General features: G+C 44.0%; 2 non-coding genes across 2 annotated transcripts; one reads left to right on the top strand and one right to left on the bottom strand.

The window, feature by feature from the left end:
* Positions 1–13,275: 13,275 nt before the first annotated feature.
* Positions 13,276–13,347, bottom strand: TRNAC-ACA (transfer RNA cysteine (anticodon ACA)). Its single transcript has one exon. It is a non-coding gene; the product is annotated as a tRNA-Cys (tRNA).
* Positions 13,348–17,209: 3,862 nt separating this feature from the next.
* On the top strand, positions 17,210–17,282 carry TRNAW-CCA (transfer RNA tryptophan (anticodon CCA)). Its single transcript has one exon. It is a non-coding gene; the product is annotated as a tRNA-Trp (tRNA).
* The last annotated feature ends 2,070 nt before the right edge of the window (positions 17,283–19,352 follow it).

Here is a 19,352-nt window from a genome sequence, read left to right as displayed (position 1 = left end):
TCAGTGGGAATTGTGTGTCTGAGGAGAAGGCTTTGTGGTACATGCCTGGCAGCACGTGGAGAGCAAGACTGAGGTGTAAGTTTAATTTTCTTAATGTCCTTTTTCCCAGATGGTTAACTGGGACTGCCCTGCCCATCGTCTCCCAGTCTGTCTCCACCATCTAAACATCCTTTCCCTTTGCCTACTTAACCCTAACAATTTTTGAAAACCTTTCTTCCTCCCCAGAACCTTCTCTTAAAACTTCCTCCTACAGCTGTCACTGAGGCATGTAATGGAGGTGTGTTTCACAGTTACTGACACAGATCATGGGCTCTACCCCCATGCCCACTCAGCACAGAGCAGTAAGACCTCAAAGTTAAGGGAATGGCTTTGGGACTCAGACCACTGTTTGAATTCAGGTTTTCCCAACAACTACCTACTACTTACCACACTCAGCTTTGGTTTCCTTATCCTTCATTTGGGGAAGACGATGCAATTCAAAGCTCACGTTAACACCAGGAGTTAACTGAAGGCATCGTATGGAAAACCTCTCCTGAGAGGTAGCTATTCTTGATTTTCTGCTCTTGACCACACATAGCATTGCAGTGAGGCCCTAAAGCGCTTCACTCCTCACCCCCTGCCCCCAGCACACCTGGCACTGTCTGAATGCTGCCTGTGATTGTGGTAAGACAGGTCGTGGAATCTGGTGCTGTAGCAATGGGTACGTGCGTGCTAAGTCACTTCAGCCATGTCTGACTCTTGGCGACCCCATGGACTGTAGCCTGCCAGGTTCCTCTATCCCTGGGATTCTCCAAGCGAGAATAACTGGAGTGGGTTGCAGTGCCCTTCTCCAGCAGATCTTTCCAATGCAGGGATTGAACTGGCATCTTTTATGTCTCCTATATTGGCAGGCAGGTTCTTTACCACTAGCACCACCTAGGAAGCCCCCTACAGCAATGGTGGCCCTAACTCCACTTTTTTCTCTCCCCATGATCATGACAACCTTGAGAACAGCTGGTCTGTACACCAATTTGGCATATATTCACATTCAACTTGGACTCATACTGGGTTGCTCACAAGTCAATGTGTGTCTTGTCTCTGGAGGATAAGGTCTATTTGTGACACTGCAGGGCACCCCCTTCAGAGAGTGCTGAGCCTCCCAAGCCCATGGGGTTACTGTTACTGGAGAGTTCATGTTGGATTAAGCAGATCCCAGCTGGGCAGTTCCTCTAAGTCAGCCTGGGGAACAGAGCTTCTCCAGGTGCCAAGCAGATGCCTTGGAGAGAAATGACAGCTGTGGGTGGGACTCAGATACTGGAGAACTCTTGGGTCTTACAGCCTTGAGCTCGCCTTGGCAACAGCTCTTTTCCCTCTTCTCTTTTGAAAGGGAACTATGTGACTGCTGGCACTAGGCAATTATCATTTGTGAACATTTTTTTTTTTCTTGTGTCATGTCAGAGAAAGACACACACAAACCTTGCCTGTGAACAGTACATTGAGGAATTATAGGCATAAGCCAATCTAGTTTTAAAAATGATGTTGCCATCTAAATTCTATTAACCCTACAATGCAATCTCCCTTAGACCAAAATATTGCAATTTCCTTCTCTTTCTACTTTCTTTTTCTCCAATTTAATTTGATTTTTGCTCTCTTTGGAGGATACACAGTAATCGGGTTAGGCCATTGCCCATTCAGCATTGCCCGTAGAGTTCCTCGCCTTTCTATTTCAGCCCATTCTATACTTCTTCCTTAATCCACTTTCTGCCCAGTGAATATCCCAAGAAGAACTGGACAGAGATAAATCATTTCGCCTTGGAAACTTATCAGGTTGAAAAAAAAAATAAACAATCTGCTGCCCTCCCAAACTCAGAAAATCATGTTAGCTTAAGCTACCAAGTCTGTTTGTTTTCTTTTATCTAAGGGATAGATTTCATTATGAAAGCTGGGCCAGATTGAATGGCCCAAGAAGTCCCTCACACCTAGGGAGTGCCAGAAAAAATAAATGTATGTTTTTGTGATTGAAATTGTCCAATCTGAATTTCAGAAGGGATTATGTTTGATTTTTTGGAGGAGGTGAATCATATAGATTTTAAATAATAATTCTGCAACTTCAGCTCTTTTTGAGGGCATGCAGAATTGCTTGCCAACTCCTGAAAGCCCAGAGAGTAATTGATTTAACAAGACTGAAGCAATATTGCTTTTTATGCAGCTTAAGGTGTAAACAAATATTTCCTCTTAACGCATTTCTAAAACTGGGTACAATTACATTTATCAGATTCGATGAAAACAGACATACCTTTCAAAAGTCCAGTCTACTCTCATTCCTTCTCTTTCTATAACCAATAAAATGAAGAAGAAAATGCAGAAATTAGAATAGGGCAAGTCGTGGAGACTAAGCGGCTTGTTTATTTCTTTCTTATAAATTTCAGTTACATGTTGACTTGTAAAGAAGGAAAAGGGCCCTCTACCTACAAGATCTAGTCAGAAGTGCCTTTTGTTCTTTACAAAAGGAGAATGAAGAAGTAATAACAATATGGTAATATTTCCATCCTGGCAAAGTAGTCCCATGAATGGTTAGTGCAGTTAAGGTCTGGAATCATTCAAAGGAGCATTTCTGGCAATTGGGAAGCTTTGGTGAAACCCCACATAAAAACTCAGACACCCTGAACCTGTTTACTAGCTCCAACATTCTGGTCAGCTTTGCTGCCATCCTCGGTCTGGCTTTCCACACTGGCTCTCTAGTTCACGTCTTCCCTGGTGGCTCACATGGTAAAGGATCTGCTTGTGGTGCGGGAGACCTGGACTCGGTCCCTGCACTGGGAAGATCCCCTGGAGAAAGGAACGGCTGCCCACTCCAGTACTGCTTTCCTGAAAATCCCGTGGACAGAGGAGCCTGGTGGGCTACAGTCCATGGAGTCACAAAGAGTCAGGCATGACTGAGCAACTAATACTTTCACTTTCACTTTTCTAACCCATTGGGATCCTGCCACCCTGAGACATGATGGAATTGACATTGAGATGACCTTAAAAAACATCTTTCAGGTAACAGGACTGCTGAGTTACAGACATCCTTGGTTACAGCCCAAGCAACGTGGCTTGAAACATTCTTCAACCAGGAAGGCTGGGCATAAACCAGCAGGCATTTCCTATAGTCTTAAGGTAGAGTCCATGTTCCTCCAAAGAAGAATACAAGCCATTTAATCTACAGGGACAAGAAAGAACATATAAAGGTCCGTCAGCAAAATCTTGATCTTTCTGTCAAAATTAGATTCATCACTGATAAAGAGATGAATGGATCTGTCTAGATATGTATAAACAAACCAACACAAGCTGTCATGATATGAATATAATTCCAGGTAATACATCTTGTTAATACTTACTGTACTTTATTTATGCAACTTGTATATATGTGCTCAGTTGCTCAGTCATGTCTGACTCTTTGTGGCCTCATGAACTGTAGCCCACCAGGCTCCTCTGTCCATGGAATTTTCCAGGCTAGAATACTGGAGTGGGTTGCCATTTCCAACTCTGGGGGAATCTTCCCGACCCAGGGATCAAACTCACATCTTTTGCATCTCCTGCATTGGCAGGCAGGTTCATTACCATCACACCACCCTGGCACAATAATGCCATGATGTTTACTCTCTTTTCTTTTTAAATGCGCAAAAGTAAAAATAGCTCCTCCTTAGACAATGCAGCAGGCAAAAGTCTGTTATCAAATCATTGTCAGTGACGCAAAGCGAGCTGTAGAGAAAAACCCTCAAAAATGAAAATTGACTGGAAAAGAAGGCTTGTACACGTTGCGAAGCAGACATGAACACAATTACAATTTGTCTCAAACTTTGCAGGCAATTTACCTTTGGATTGATGTCAAACAGGGAAAATTTCAGCCTGAGGACACTTTTTAAAGGAACTGATCAGTACTGGAGAATAGGGGAAACAGAGAGAACTCGGATGGGCGTGTTAATGGAACCAGCATCTCAGTCCTGCCTGCAGTGTTAATGGGACCAGGACCGGGGAATGAGTATCATTCAAGCAGATAATTCCTGTTCCTGTTAACCCACCTTCAGCCTGCCAATCTGTCATTTTTCTAAAGCTAGATTCTTTTTCTTCTTTCCTATTTTTAGTTGGCAATTATATCTGAGCACTAAGGTGCCGCCATCACATTTCTGTGAGACATCCTGGGAGGGAAGCCAGTCGACGACCACAAAGAATACTTGAGGATCTTCAGCCTAACGAGAGGCATGGCAGAAAACTGCCTTAGTCGAATCATCCTGCTGCACCCCTGAAACTCACACGGTATAGTGCAGCAATTATATCTTAATAAAACTGGAAGGAAAAATAATTAAATTAAAAAAAATTACCTCAAAGCAACTTTACCGTGATTTGTGCATGCTTAAGTCACTTCAGCTGTGTCCAACTCTTTGTGACCCTAAGGACTGTAGCCCGCCAGGCTCCTCAGTCCATGGGATTCTCCAGGCAAGAATCCTGGAGTGAGTTGTCTTGCCCTCCTCCAGGGAATCTTCCCGACCCAGGGACTGAACCCCATTTCATATATCCTGCATTGGCAGGCAGGTTCTTTACTACTAGCGCCATATGGGAACCACTTTATCACGATGGACCATCTTTATTTATCACACGTCTAGTGTCTCAGTTCTGTTCAGTCACTCAGTCACGTCCGACTCTTTGTGACCCCATGGACTGCAGGACACCAGGCCTCCCTATCCATCACCAACTCCCGGAGTTGGTATCTAGCTAGTGTCTAGCTTATCATCATTGGCTACCTTTGTTTATTAAGTGGCCACCTATTGACTTGTTCAAATGGAAATGATGGGTCATTAACATTATCTGAAACCAATGTAATTCATTCAAAGGGTTCCCATTGTCTGGGGAGGGCCTAGGTCCTGATGCCATCTTCTGTTTCAACAAACAAGCAGAAGGAAGAGCCTGGGATTAGCTGATTTAGTGTGATACTTTAGCGCCTGTTGTGGCCCAGAGCACGGCCTCTGTCCCTTGGCTACTAGAGGAAGTTGAAGCAGAGTGCTTGGGCTTGATGGCATCTCATCCTTACTTCCTTTTTACTGGGTGAAATCACAGAGAATGGAAAGTGCATTTGGAAAAAGAAAATAAGGTCCAGGGGATTGGAGTGTGGAATTCTAGGTGGGGTTCTCATCAATCCTATCTCCCTTCTAGGGAGCTGTTTGTGCAGTAGTGGGTGGATAGCTTTCTCCCTGGCTTTCAATTCATTCTAGTCCATTCTAATCCAATTCAGTCTATCAGCGTGTGCGCGTGTGCGCATGCACACACACAAACACACACACACACACACCCCTTCATCTCCACATGGGGAAGACAACAGGGAAGGATAACCAAGGTGATGGTGGAAGTCTTGAGTTAGGCGATGAGTGAACTAAGAGGATAGCCAAGAACACAGATGAGGCAACAAGGAGATGCTTTGGAACAGTGGCCATGAGAGGTACCAGTTGTGCGTGAAGCATGAATGACTTGGGAGGTGAAATCACATCAACGCTTTTTCATCAACCCCATCTATAGTCTGACCCTCTTCCCCAGGTTTTGCTTTTCTCCCTCCATGGGACTTTATGCCTATGTGCTGGGGGCAGAGAAGAACAGAAGCTGGGTTTGGAGGGGTAGAAGGAAAATACGAGAAGAAAGAAACAAAGGTGAGAACTAAAGGACGGCCAGCAACCCCCTTGATTTCCCCACTTTCTGGACGTTGCCTCTGTGTTTACTCTGCAGAGTTTGTGATGATGAGAAGCCAGTCCTGCAGATTCAGCAGCCGAGGCATGAAAATTGGAATTACTCACCTTTGGAGAAGGACACATTTGTGATGGGCTAAATGGAATGACTATGTTCATTCATCAGAGGCTGCGATGCAATGAATTTCCAATTGGTTAACTTCTAAATAACAAGACTTGCTGTAATGAAGGCTGAAGGGTACTTGAGTTCGGTTTTCATACTATAAAAGGCATCAGAATTTGCACTTCTTTCAAGCTCAGTAGGAAGCTCTTGATATTAGAAAAAAGAGCAAATTCTGACCAGTGGGTCTTCATCTGTGTGGGCAAATATCTGAGAAATCAATGGCTGAAAATGAAAAGACTATGGTGCAAAGAGAAAGAAAAGTGGGAGAGATAAGCTTGGCCATGCCTGTCCAAGCACTTCTGAGGGGAGAGGGTGAAAGTTATATTCCCATCTTAGCGAGGGGACTATCAGACTCTATGCCATTAAACATTCCAATCCAATTCTGATGCCACACTCACCAAGCCCCTGTGGTGATTTCACTTTCTAGAGAGCTTGCTTCACAGGAGAAGACATTGCTCAGGCCAGTGCAATTTCTGACCTAGCCAGAATTACATTTTCTATCATCCATCAATATACTTGCATGTTATGAATCTATTTGAATATTTTAGGTGCAATTCTCTGTTTATCAAGCTGAGTCAAAAATGACATCTTGTAAGCTCACTGGGGGGATACCCTGATGGGGCAGTGGTAAAGAATCCACCTGCCAATGCAGGAGATGTGGATTTGATCCCTGGGTTGGGAAAATTCCCCTGGAGAGTGAAATGGCAACCCACTCCAGTGTTACTGCCTGGAAAACTCCATGGACAGAGGAGTCTGGTGGGCTATAGTCCGTGGGGTCGCAAGAGTCAGTCATGACTGAGCATGCACATGTGCACACACACACCTAAGCTCACTTCCTTCAGAGCCATAGGTAATAGTCATTATCAAGATCAGCAGTTGTTTCCAAATGTGCTGCTCCCCAAATCAAGGGAAGCTGACATCAACAAGGAAATCAAATTGTATAAGATTAGTCAATTTTGAAGGCACCGTACATGAGCCATTTTGCACTGTTGACTCAATCAGTTTTCAATGGTTTTGAATTTACTTACCATACACTTTCCTTTCCATTACTAACTTCGTCTTGCTCCTTAGCCTCCATTTTTGCTGATGGCACACAACACGTGAGCTTGTCATCTCTTCTAGCTTAAAGACATCTTCTCGAGGTAATTATCCAGTCTTTGGGGATTTCTCCTGTTTCGTTGATGGAGCTATTCTCTGAGTCTTTCCAGAATCTGCAGTGGTGTTGCCTCTCCTACAACCTGATGTTCCTTTGGGCATCAGGTTAGCTCCAAATTCATTGCCTCTGGAGTTTAGGCCCCTACCCTCTATGACCTCTTCATCTTGAGCCGTTTTCTTCCAGGCAACCAGATCGCTGAAATCACCTAGAACTCCCAAGGAAGTTCTAAAACATGTCTGCCATCCCCTGGGGTTATTGGCTTTCCCCCCACCCCCACCATGTCAATTGTAGAGCCATGCCACTCGATTCAGTTTTTGTTCCAATTCATGGTCTGAGTGATCTTTTAAAAACTCAGATTTTTTTTTAAATCACTCCATCCCCCAAAGTATTTGAAGGCTCACCATTGCTTTGACAAAGATTCTTGACGAAGTCAATGGAGCTCCAAATGGACTGCTCCAGTCCTGTCCCCACCCCCATCAGGTTCTATATTCTCTCTGACCCCTGGTCCTGCTCCAGCCCCACCAACCCTCCTTCTTTTTATACAAGCTATTGTGCACCTGCCAACCACAGGGACTTTGCACATGCTGCTTCCTTTACATTGAGTGATCTTTCTCCCCTCTTGCCTGGCTAACTCCTGTTTGTTCTTCAAAACTCAGTTCGGCCATTAAAAATTCAATGGATGAATATGCTGTTAAGGTATTTAACATACCCTTATCATGCCAAGGGATTCAAAACTATTGTTCAGGTTCTAGTATACTCCAAATAATTCTCTTTTCTGAAATAGTGAGGCATACTGTTAAGGTCTAAAACCTTGGAGGGAGGTCCAAGAGGGAGGGGATATATATATACACACATATAGCAGATTCACTTTGTTGTATAGGAGAAACTAGCACAATGTTGTAAAGAAATTATACTCCAATGAAAATAAATAAAGAGTCTGTGAATAGTGGGCAAATGCAAAGAGAGAGGGATTTGGGAAGCAGTTTACCACTAATAAGAAAGCAGGATAAAAAAAGAATGAAATAATGTCATTTGTAGCAATCTGAAAAAACCTAGGGATAAGCATAACTAAGTGAGGTAAATCAGAAAGAGAAAGACAAATACGGTCTCACTTACATGTGGACTCTAAAAACTTAATACAATGAACTTGTTTACAAAACAGAAACAGACTCACAGTTTTTGAAAACAAACTTATGGTTGCTAAAGGGGGAAGGTGGGGGTAAATGAGGAGTTGGGAATAACATGTACTCACTACCTGGTGGGCTGCCGTCTAGGGGGTCTCACAGAGTCGGACACGGCTGAAGCGGCTTGGCAGCAGCAGCAGCACTACTACATTTATATATAACAGATAGTCAACAAGGACCTCCTGTACAGCACAAGGAACTCTACGCAGTATTCTGTGATAACCTAAATGGGAAAAGAATCTGAAAAAGAACAGGAATGTGTTTATGAACCAGCAAAGTGGTTCAGGATAACTGAACCACTTTGCTATGCACCTGAAAACTAACACAACATTGTAAGTCGGCTGTACTCTAATATAAAACAAAAATTAAAAAAAGAAAGCAGGAAGGAGTGGGAAGAGAGAAGGAAGGTCACTAAGATGGAGATAGAAGACATTCCAGTTGGCTGAGACCGGGGTTGCTGAAAACCCACCCCACAGCTCTGCCCTTCTTGTAACTTAATCCCCGCCCTTGCCTCTTTGTCTATGAAATGCCACAGAGGCGATGAGGGGTCCAAAGCCCTGGAAGATTCTTGAATTAAAAGGCAAGATGGAAAGGCCAAAGCGCTACCATTATTATTATAAGGAACGTGTCATAGAAACAGACACCACAATGCATAATTTTTTAAAAATAAATACCATGCTGTCAAATTGGAGAGTGACTGGCTGTGAGATAATTTGGCAACTGCAGTGAAGCAAATGTTCAGGAGAGGTGAGTATTTTTCCACTCTTCCAGAAGGCTGGGAGCATAAACAGCAACAATTTTTCTTTCTTTTTTTTTTTGCCTCAATCTTTCAGTCGTGTCCATCAAATGAAGCTTTCAAGTTGAATGCTGAATAAAATACCCTAAACACAGCACAGAGCAAGCCCAGACTGAACATCTTGAAACTGGTAAGCTGAGAGAGAAAGCATGCATATTCCACGTGAATGGCTTCGGCAGTGTCAGAGAATGAAGTACGTTAAAAAAAAAAAAATCAGGCTGTGGTTCTCTTCAGCGTGTTCCCTTTTAACAGTCAGTCCAAGGGGAATTCACGTCTTTAACCATAGGATGGACTGTCATAGCAGTTTAGGCGGTGTTGACAGCATCAGAGGGGGAGCAGTTAGCCGGATACCCTATACTCTGTGACATACTAGGGCGCCCTGAGAGCAGAGAAAACTTACAGAAGAGGCACACCGTTTGCACAGGCCAGAGCTTCATGCCAAGCACAGGCAAGGGGTGAAGCAAGCACAGCCGTGTTTGTGTAGATTCAAGACCAAGGACACAGCGAGAGAGTGGATACTGCAGCGACAGACTTGCCCACCAGCAAAGAGATTGGCTAATAATAGTTGTGTTTATACCAGAGAGAATTGAAGCCACAGCAGAAGGGGAAACTAAAGACATTAAATTTTAGTAGAGCTAATTTTGGAAGAAGGGGGAAAGTGCTGAGGGAAATGAAACAGGATAAAGCTGTTGAAGAGAAAGCCACGAAGGAAACAGTGTGCAGAGGGAAATGAATGCATGGCCGAAATCGCTACAAGCTGCCCAGCCATAAATATTCCAACAGGGTGAGGGGAAAAAGAAAGCCAAGGTGGATTGAAATCAATGGCAAGAGAAATAGAAATGCTTGTATAAGAAGAATCTGTAGAAGGGTAAGACATCAAGGGTTGGCTAAAAGGTGATGACTGAATGAAAGTAAATTGTGGAGAGTTCCTTCTTTGGTTGAACCAACACCTCTGTTTAAGCCCATTTGCATTTTCTTCCCAGCTCCCTTTCTGTCATCCTATGTGCTGTGCTGAGTCGCTCAGTCGTGTTCAACTCTTTGCGACCCCAAGGACTGAAGTCTGCCAGGCTCCTCTGTCCATGGGGATTCTCCAGTCAAGAATGCTGGAGTGGGTTGCCATGCCTTCTTCCAGGGGATCTTCCCAACCGAGGGATTGAACCCAGGTCTCCCGCACTGCAGATGGTTTCTTTACCGTCTTAGCCACCAGGGAAGCCCAAGAGTACTGGAGTGGGTAGCCTATCCCTTTGCCAGGGGATCTTCCCAACTCAGGAATCAAACCAAGGTCTCCTGCATTGCAGGTGGATTCTTTACCAGCTGAGCTACCAGAGAAGCTCTGTCATCCTATAAACTCCTATTTGCACTTTTCTGTCTGGCATCCACTTCCGTCCACATGCATCGTGATTCAGGTTGTGTTTACTCCCATATGTTCTTGATTAAAGTTAAGGAGGTGTTTCATCTGAAGATGGGGTGATGAGGGGGATCCACCTTGAAGAAAATACTAAAGATTTAGGCAATGGCTACCCTGCCTGTTAAGAATGCTTCCCTCAACATCAAAACAAGAGGCGAGTGCAAAACTTCTGAGGTACACACCAAATAAGTGAAGGTGTCGGCAATGGATGTTTAGATCAACATGATGCGATGGGGAACACAGTCACTGAGGAAGGCACAGGCCAGCACCTCTGCCCTGCTGTCCCCTGAGGACGGTCCCTGAATTCAATGGGAAGAAGGCATACATCTCTCTGTGGCTTTGCATAGGGTGAGAAAGACATTGGAGGCCTACGGCTTTTAAGCCTTAACTCTCTAATAAGTAGGTCAAGTGGAAGTCTGCAAATTAAAAATGAAAAATCAGAAAGGAGCAAAAATTGGACCTCATGGCTACATTATCAGCAAATAACTCCAGCTCAGCATGGTGAAAAGGGAAAAAAATAAGAAAAAGAATCATCTGATCTGTGGAAATCAAATACATTTATCAGCAAGCGCACACACTCTGAAATCTGAAATAGCATGAGTTTTAATATTTCATTTTAACAGATTTTGAGAGTCTCAGTTTGTTGGATAGCTTTCATTTGGTACAAGAGTCCAGAAAAAATTCCAGGCACTAGGAATTTCTACTTACAGGTAGGCCCCTGTATGCTCATTCTAGAGACCCTGTTGGGAGCTGGCTAGGGGTTGGGCATCCCCAGCCTGCTCCATCTTTGTGTGAGCGACACTGAGAAGAGAGATAAATGGCTAGACTTTCCTCTTACACTTTTACAGTAGAGGTAGTAACATTTCCTCACTCAGAAATCTGGGGGCTAGAGCCAGCTTGATGACTGAGGGTTGTGGGCTAACTTCAGGCTGACTTCTTCTGGGGAAGAAGAGGCTATGCTTGGCTAGAGTATTAATGTCCCAGCTTGTAGTATTGAGCTAGCGAAAATTCTCCTTCAGGTTTTTCCATAATATCTTACAGAAAAACCAGAGCAAACTTTTTGGCAAATCGAATATATGAACAACAGGATATTAGAACAGGGCTGTACAAGGTTACATAGAGTGCCCCCCAAATGCATTATCCATCATTCTGAAATCTCAGAGTGTGACTTTATTTGGAAATAAGGTTGTTACAAATGTGATTAGTTAAGCTGAGATCATACTCGATTAGGACAGGCCCTAAGTCCAATGACTAGTGTCCGTATAAGACACAAATACAGACAGACAAACAGACACACACACACACACACACACACACACAGGAAAGATGACCATATGAAGATAAACAGAAGCAGAGAGTCAAGTGATGCAGCTACAAGCCAAGGAATGCTGAGACTTGCCAGCAACCACCAGAAGCTAGAAAGAGGCTAGAAAGAATTCTTCCCCAGCCTTTAGAGAGAGTGCAGCCCTGCTGACACCTAGATTTTGGATTTCTAGCCTCCAGAATATGATGTAAGAGAATAAATCTTTGTTTTAAATCATGCAATTTGTGGTGCTTTGTTATGACAGCCCTAGGAAATGAATATGTAGACTCCAACGGTCGTAGGCAGAGTCTGCCAATAAGTGACAAAAGGAGTGAGAAACAGAATAACCACCAAGAAAGACCCGAGGACAATAAAAGCACAGCCTCTCAGGCATCTTATTTTTATTTATCTCTTTCACCCTTTCTGTCCCAGCACAACTCTAACTTGTCCTAGACTGTCTATCTTCTTAGGCTGTCACAATATTTATCACTAATTATATCTTTGATATATTCACATACCTACTTCCCCCCCAAAAATTGTGAGCTCCGAGCTCCTTGAAGACAGAGCCTGGGAGTCAGAACAACAACAAAAAAAATCAATCTAATTAGCTTATAATGGTGTCACTCTTGGGTCAAAGAGAAAACCATAAATATAAACAAACACAAGCTGATTGGAGATTCTCCTTCTACTGTAGACATATTGCTATCTCCCAGGGTAAAATTATATCACGTTTATATAAGAAGGCAATCAAGTGTATAATATATTTGAAAAGATTTCTATCAAAATGGTTGAGATTTTTTTAAATATTTGGGAGCTTACAGAGGATAAGCTTTAATTATCTAAAGACTCATTGGTATGGAACACCTCATTGCTTTCTAAAACTATATAAATGGATGGATACAAAGGTTACAAAACATACAGCAATACCTTCAGAGCAAACACAAGATGACTAACTCTGCTGATGTGATCTGCACCATTAAACCCCAAAGGAGAAACTAGAAAAAACACGGATAAAAGCCACAAAGCTGAGGAGACTATAAAACATGCAGCAGGAGAAGGGAAGGGAGGGCCGGAGTTCTAGATGCCCGAAAGAGATCTTTCTTCTTTCAGATGTAAAGAGTGACTACTGCTTATAAAGTGTTTTCAAAATCATGATATTTAGCATGCGTTTGACTCTCTTGATTTGCAAAGCATGATTGTGAATATCAACTAATTGATCAACCTGCAAAACAGTCTTTAGAATTCAGTAATTTGTGTTGTTTTTCAGTCGCCCAGTGGTGTCAAACTCTTTGTGACCCTGTGGACTGCAGCACACCAGGCCTCTCTGTCCCTCACCATCTCCCCCACCTTGCCCAAGTTCATTGCATTGGTGATACTGGACCCCAATTAATTAATCCTGGATCCCAACTAAAGAAGAGCAGACGTGCCTGGAGAAAGTGAAAGTGAAGTCACTCAGTTGTGTCCGACTCTTTGCAACCCTGTGGATAGTAGCCTACCAGGCTCCTCCATCCATAGGATTTTCCAGGCAAGAGTACTGGAGTGGGTTGCCATTTCCTTCTCCAGGGGATCTTCCCAACCCGGGGATCGAACCCAGGTCTCCCACATTGTAGGCGGACGCTTTACCGTCTGAGCCACCAGGGAAGTCATAGAAAATCCCGTGGTTGGGTTAGAATCCTCAGGAGGAATGAGATCAGCCAGTGCAGATGTAAACTGGTCAGGTCTTGGTCTTGGGCCAGTGGCTCCCAAGTTCCGGAACCTCCATAAGATGAATTTAGTTGGAAAAGGACAGATTTTTTTTTTTCTAGCTTTATTGAGGACAGATATTTTTACTTTTAATAGTTGATTATTTTAACATGCCTTTGGAAAATTTATAAATATAGCATCTTACTCATGATTTTATAATGCTCAAGATGGGTAAAAAATTCAAAAGGAAATCTCTTCAAAGAAAAACAGAGATCATACCAACATTGTGTGCCTATGGAAAGAGTCACCAGGGTGAGAGGTGACTAACTGAAGTTTTGGCAAATGCTGAGTAAGAACAAGTCTGACTCTTATTATCTCAAATCTGTGCCTGTTTAATCTTGATGTCCAAACTAAATGATTCCAAATTTGTGAAGCTTTTATTTCTGATGTGGAGTTCAAGGAAAAAGGATAGAAAAGGGGGATGATCGGAGGAAAAGGAAGCAAGTAGGGAAAGCCTTGGGCTCCCCAGTTGGCACAGTGGTAAAAAGAATCCGCCTGCCACTGCAGGAGACGCAGGAGACATGAGTTTGATCCCTGGGTCGGGAAGATCCCCTGGAGTAGCAAATGGCAACCCACACAAGTATTCTTGCCTGGAAAATTCCATGGACAGAGGAGCCTGGCAGGCTACAGTCCACAGGGTCACAAAGAATCCAACATGATTGAGCACAACAACAACAGGAAAAGCCTTATATGCAAGTTCTAAATATCAGATAAAGAAAACCAGCAGAAACAGATCCTTTGAATTCAGTGCACAAAACAGTCTTCGTGAAGATGCAGCTCTATTTCACTTAGAATCTGGCTCTCTCTCGAGTGTCCTGGGGAGACAGGCATCTCATTTCCAGAGGGCCCCAGAGAAACAGCAATCACTCGCCATTCTCCTTGCCAACATCTTGCACAAACAGCACGAGGCAGTGGCTTATCCTCACAGACAGTACAGAGCACTCAGAAACTGGTTCTTATGGCAGAGACAAGGCTCTTGGATGGGTTGACTCAAAAAACAGGATATTTTTCTAGTTCCTCCCCCCACTCCCCATTTTCAAACTACCTCTTCTAATTGCATACTTGCAGTTTATAGGAATTTAATAGAAAAAAAAAGCCCAAGAAATGTCAGAGGTGACAAAGCAACATATCAGATCAACTCTGCAAAGGTCACAGAAGCCAGGAACCAGTCAGCAGATTTGCCAGAATAAAGTCCTAGAACTTCACATTTTAGCCCCTAAGGGATGCTCTGTGGTCTCCCACAGGAGGGCCCAGCCTCTGCGCTAGGACATCCCTCAGCCTCATCTCTGACTACTCCAGCTCGGCCTAGTGGGACTCTCTCAGCCTAGTGGGAACCTCTTCGTTTCTCAAGACTCAGCCCAACTTCACTTCTTTCAGAAGATCCCTTGTTCCCATGTCCTGAGTTAGATCCAGTGCTTTGGGCTCCTGCAGTGCCCTCTCCCTCCCTGCCTCCCTCCCTCCTTACCTCCCTTAGTAGATCCTTTAGCAAATTTTTACTGAGCACTACTGTGTTCTGTTATTCTTAAGCACCAGAACTATAAAAGCAGCACCTGTTTTCATGGAGGGTACATGGGGATACAGCTTCCAGAAACCACTCCAATTTATCATTCTTTGGGGTTTTGGTTTTTGTTTTATTTTATTTAAAATATTGTGTTCATTTCAGGTATCCAGCAAAGTGATTCAGTTTTGTATACACACACACACACACACACACACACATTTTTTTCAGATTCTTCTCCATTATAGGTTATTTCAAAATATTGAATATAGTTCCCTATGCTTTATAATAGGTCCTTGTTGTTTATCTGTTATATATATAATAATGTGTATCTGTTCATCCCAAGCTCCTTATTTTTCCCTCCCCACCTCTTTCCTGCTTTGGGAGCCATAAGTTTGTGTTCTCTGTCTGTGAGAACAACATGCTTTTTGATAATGAAAGTTCAGTGATGAAAACAAAAAGGAGGGAGGCGGTTTACTGAAGTTGGAGAGACAGACAAGTAAGTGGTTGTTGAAGGGAGAATTTTAAGCTGAGACCTTGATGACACAAAAGAGTCATGAACGAAAAGATCTGGAAGGTCAGTGGGGACAGAATAGGAAAAGGTTTTAAGCCCCTTAAGACCTCTTGGGAGTTTCAGGAACAGGAACAAGGCCAGTGGGGCTTGTGTGAACCAGTGAAGAGGGGATCAAGATGAGGTTAGAGAGGGAGGTAGGGGCCAGGAACCAAGGGCTTTCTAGACCATGGAGAGGCATGTGGATTTCATTCTGAGGGTGGCTGGAAGCCACCCAAAGTGGTTTTCAACCAGGAGGAAGTGGGAGGATCTTCTCAAAATCACCGCAGGAGTTAAGGACACCCTTGTTTGCCAGACATTGTAAATCCTCAGGTCTGGGGCAGGCTGGGCATCGCAGGTGGTGAACCATTGACCAAGATCTCTGTCACATCAGACTTGTGTTCAAAGCCATGCCACGTCTTCCCCTCACTCACCCTGCCTTTCCCTGCACCTAACCAAACTGGCTGCTCCTCCTGCGTCCTTTTCCAGCATTGGCAGTTCATGGCTCTCCAAGTCCTGCTTTATGCTGCCTACACGGCCTCGAAGAAATTTAACCAGACTCAATCCTGATCATTTTATCATCAAAATGTCTTTTGATTTGGCCTCTCATTACCACTGTCGACTGTCATAGTTCAGTGCATCATCTCCCATCTGACAGTCACAACAGCCTCCTATACTTGCTCATGGTCTCCGCAGGCCAGGTATTAACATCTTCCGTACTGCAGCCAGCGTGCTCTTCCTAAAAGAATGGGATCATGGTGAGCAAATCTCCATCTATGAGGGCGTCTGCTGACATTTCCTTCCCAGATATAATTGACTCTCTTGCCTGTTAAATATCACTAATAACTCCGTATGCTTACAGAATAAATTTCAAGTCTTTACCATGGCTTACCAGACCCTTTTGAATCTGCCTTCAATGTATGGTCCCTTACATCTCTTTCATTCTATTTCCCACAGTTACTTCTTGCTTCTAGAACATTCCCTGCCTTTTCATGCCTGACTTCTCACAAGCTCTTTCCTCCGCCTAGAATGCCCTTCTTCTCAAGCAAACTTCACTTGTTTTTCAAGTTCCAGCTCAAATGAATCCTCTAAAAGTGTACATGCAGCATTCTCCATGCCCCCACATACAGCATTTAGCACTTTACATTCCTGGACTTCTGGTTTAGGTTATAAATATTTGAATCCCCATGAACCTCTCAAGAGCAGAGCCTGGGTCTTATTTATCACTTTATTTCTAGCACCTAGTGTAGTGTCTGGCACAGACCGCCTAAAAAGATACTTGTTGAGTGGATAAACCAGTGAATTACCTTCAACTCCCACCCCCGTTTGCCATACATTTTGATATCCGCCCCCTCTTTGCAAGCAAACACAAAAAACAAACAAGATCCAAAACTTCAAGCCAGTTCTGTTTGATGGCCCCTGTGGATGCTTCCTCAGCCACAGCTTTAAATAATGTAAGGTGATGCTAAATTGGAATTATCTTGGCACAGTTAACTGCATCTGAGATTTAACTGAGTTTAGGCCAAAAGATTTCATTTTTCAAGTGGTTTGCCAAAATGGCTAAAACAGAAACAAGAAGGCACTGCTTTAAATATAGTTTGCTTCCTCTTCTGTTCAGAGAGTTATTGGCCCACTTTGAAACTGGAGAAAGCTCTCCAGGGGACAAAAGCAACGATCACTTCTTTTAGTTTAACTACAGGTAGGACAGGGCTTCCCTGGTGGCTCAGAGGTTAAAGCGTCTGCCTCCAATGCAGGAGACCCGGGTTCGATCCCTGGGTCAGGAAGATCCCCTGGAGAAGGAAATGGTAACTCACTCCAGTATTCTTGCCTGGAGAATCCCATGGATGGAGAAGCCTGGTGGGCTATAGTCCATGGGGTTGCAAAGAGTTGGACACGACTGAGCCACTTCACTATACACTATACAGGTAGGGCAGCCACTCAGAGACACTGAAGGGTTTGTCCTGGCACTTTCATTTGGGTTTACCCGAGACAGTGCTTTGCTGCTGCTGCTGCTGCTAAGTCACTTTAGTCGTGTCCGACTCTGTGTGACCCCATAGACGGCAGCCCACCAGGCTCCCTCGTCTCTGGGATTCTCCAGGCAAGAACACTGGAGTGGGTTGCCATTTCCTTCTCCAATGCATGAAAGTGAAAAGTGAAAGTGAAGTCGCTCAGTTGTGTCCAACTCTTAGCGACCCCATGGACTGCAGCCCACCAGGCTTCTCCGTCCATGGGATTTTCCAGGCAAAAGTACTGGAGTGGGATGCCATTGCCTTCTCTGAGTGCTCTGCTAAGAACTTGCTAATGAAAAAGCAATATTATTAATGGTTGGCTGTGCTTAGGAATCTGGGCAAGGGGATCAGCAAGATCTAGAAAGATGTGTATATATCTCCGTTAAACAGAGGTTTGCCCACTGTAATCACAAAGTAGCAAAGGCAGCTTCGGGGCTGAGCTGGATGACTTCTGACACATAAACACAGAGAAACACAACCAGAGCCTGGGGAAAAGAGGGCTGCCATCACACGGAGAAGACCCCTGTTGGTTTCCTTGGATTGTTCGTTTGTGTCCCTCTTTGCCTCGCCAATCAGAAGGGACTTCACTGAACTGTGCTCCCACTCTATACAATGTTTGTTGCCCAACTTTAGGATGAAGCCAATTCCACACTGGTGCTTTTCCATCTCCTCACTATAAAATAGGGGAATTCCAGTCCAGGAGGGTAAGAGTCTTTGTGATCAGACGAACCAAAGATTGTTGACAAAGGGATAAGGCACATCTCAGGGGAGGCTGCGTGGGAGCTCTGGACTCTGAGCAGTACCTAGGAGAAAACTTTCCTAGGTTTCCTGTAGCTCAGATGGTAAAGAATCTGCCTGCAATGCAGGAGACCCAGATTCAGTCTCGGGGTCAGGAAGATCCTCTGGAGAAGGGAATGGCAACTCACTCCAGTATTCTTGCCTGGAGTATGCCATGGACAGAAGAGCCTGGCGGGCTACAGTCCATGGGATCGCAAAGAGTCAGACACGACTGAGTGACTAACACTAACACTACTAGAAGAAAACACGAGAATTAGATGTTAGAGAGGAGGAGAGTGCTGCCCTGGAGGGAATGCTGATGGACAGAAGGCAGAGACAGAGCAGGGCGAAGTTTGTCTGAGGACAGTTAGTAAACCTATTTGGCAGGAGAAGTAAGTCCCATCTTATCTGTCATTTAAATCTTTAATCTGCTAAAATTAATCGAGTTTTTCTATAGGTTGAGTACTATACTAGAATCCTGGGGAATCAAGAAAAAAAAAGACAGTTTATCCTCAAATAACTCAGAGTCCAATGGAGGAATCAGCCTGGTAAACCAGTTCAGAGTGATTGTGATGGATGCTGTGGTAAGAGGTATCAACGAGTGCCTTGAAAGCTCACAGAGAGGACGGCCTGATTGTCTGGAGGATCACAGAAACCTCCATGGAGGTGATGACATTTGGATGGGGTCTGGTGGCTCAGATGGCAGAGAATCTGCCTGCAATGCGGGAGACCTGGTTTCGATCCCTGAGTTGGAAAGATCCCCTGGAGAAGGGAATGAATACCCATTCCAGTATTCTTGTGTGGAGAATTCCATGAACAAAGGAGCTTGGCAGCCAAAGGAGTCCATGGGGTCACAAAGAGCTGGACATGATTGAGTGACTTTCACTTTCTTCAACATAAGCAGGAGCTTGCTAGGTCTGCAGAAGAGAGCTCCAGCCAAGAGAATAAGTATTCTCTAAACCTTTACTCCATTATTGTTCACCATGAACCTTCACAGTTTCCTTAATGGTTCTCAACGATGCCAGACTCACTTTTGGCCCACTCTTTCAGCTTGTTACCTGTTGTATGT

The sequence above is a fragment of the Bos taurus genome, chromosome 23 (genome assembly GCF_002263795.3).
Source record: "Bos taurus isolate L1 Dominette 01449 registration number 42190680 breed Hereford chromosome 23, ARS-UCD2.0, whole genome shotgun sequence".
In the NCBI taxonomy this organism is placed as follows: domain Eukaryota; kingdom Metazoa; phylum Chordata; class Mammalia; order Artiodactyla; family Bovidae; genus Bos; species Bos taurus.
The sequence above is the reverse complement of the archived record's forward strand: the minus strand, read 5'-3'. Positions and strand labels throughout refer to the sequence as shown.